This window comes from Magnolia sinica, chromosome 11, assembly GCF_029962835.1.
Source record: "Magnolia sinica isolate HGM2019 chromosome 11, MsV1, whole genome shotgun sequence".
In the NCBI taxonomy this organism is placed as follows: Eukaryota; Viridiplantae; Streptophyta; class Magnoliopsida; order Magnoliales; family Magnoliaceae; genus Magnolia; species Magnolia sinica.
Window position 1 is genome coordinate 25083058 of NC_080583.1, and position 952 is coordinate 25084009.

At 39.0% G+C, this 952-nt stretch overlaps 1 non-coding gene across 1 annotated transcript; it reads right to left on the reverse strand.

Moving 5' to 3' along the window:
- Positions 1-572: 572 nt before the first annotated feature.
- Positions 573-679, reverse strand: LOC131219712 (small nucleolar RNA R71). The gene has a single exon (XR_009158358.1). It is a non-coding gene; the product is annotated as a small nucleolar RNA R71 (small nucleolar RNA).
- Positions 680-952: the final 273 nt, after the last annotated feature.

Below are 952 nucleotides of genomic sequence, written 5' to 3' on the forward strand. Positions count from 1 at the left end.
TTTAAAAAATAACTTGTTTTGCAGGTTTTTAACTTAGGGACTCCGATCTGGTAACTTCTTTCCAAATCCTCTCTTTCTTTCTAGATTTTTTTCATTTCTCTCTTTTAGGTCTAAGTTTAGAATCTGAATTGAGGTTGTGACTGCAAATCAACCTCAAGCACTACCTCCACCTGGGATTAAGGAAGTCCATGATAAGAATGAGGTGCATCAAGCACCCCCACCTCGTACTTTACGAGATTATTTACAATCGGCGGGGGTGAGCACACCCTCATGCATGGTTTTTCCAGAAAATACAGGACACATGAATATCAAGCCAGGGGTAATCCAACTCCTTCCTAAATTTCATGGGCTTGAATCTGAAGAACAGTATCTACACTTGAAAGAGTTTGATGAGATTATAACCACTTTATATAAACGTGTCTGAGGACACAGTCAGGCTGAAACTCTTTTCCTTTTCTTTGAAAGAGAAAGCTAAGACGAGGTTACATTCACTACGTCCTAGATCTATTGGCACATGGAATGATATGCAAAGGGAGTTCATAAAGAAATTTTTTCCATATCATAAAACGAACACCCTTAGAAAATCAATCATGAACTTCGCCCAAAGGGAGGATGAAACATATTTCCAATGTTGGGAGCGGTTCAAGGATCTTGTCAACTCTTGCCCACAACATAGTTTTGAAACGTGGCGCATTATGCACTTTTTCTATGATGGGCTGATATCCTCCATACACCAATTGGTTGAGATGATGTGCAATAGAGAATTTATGAATAAAAATATCGATGATGTGTGGGATTACTTGGATAGACTTGCCGAAAATGCACAATCATGGGACACATACCCAAAATCGAGTACCACTTCTAAGCCCACTCAATCAAAGGAAAGGGGCGGAGTATACCTGCTAAAAGAGGATGATGATATCAATGTTAAAGTGGCTAATCTTATAAAGAA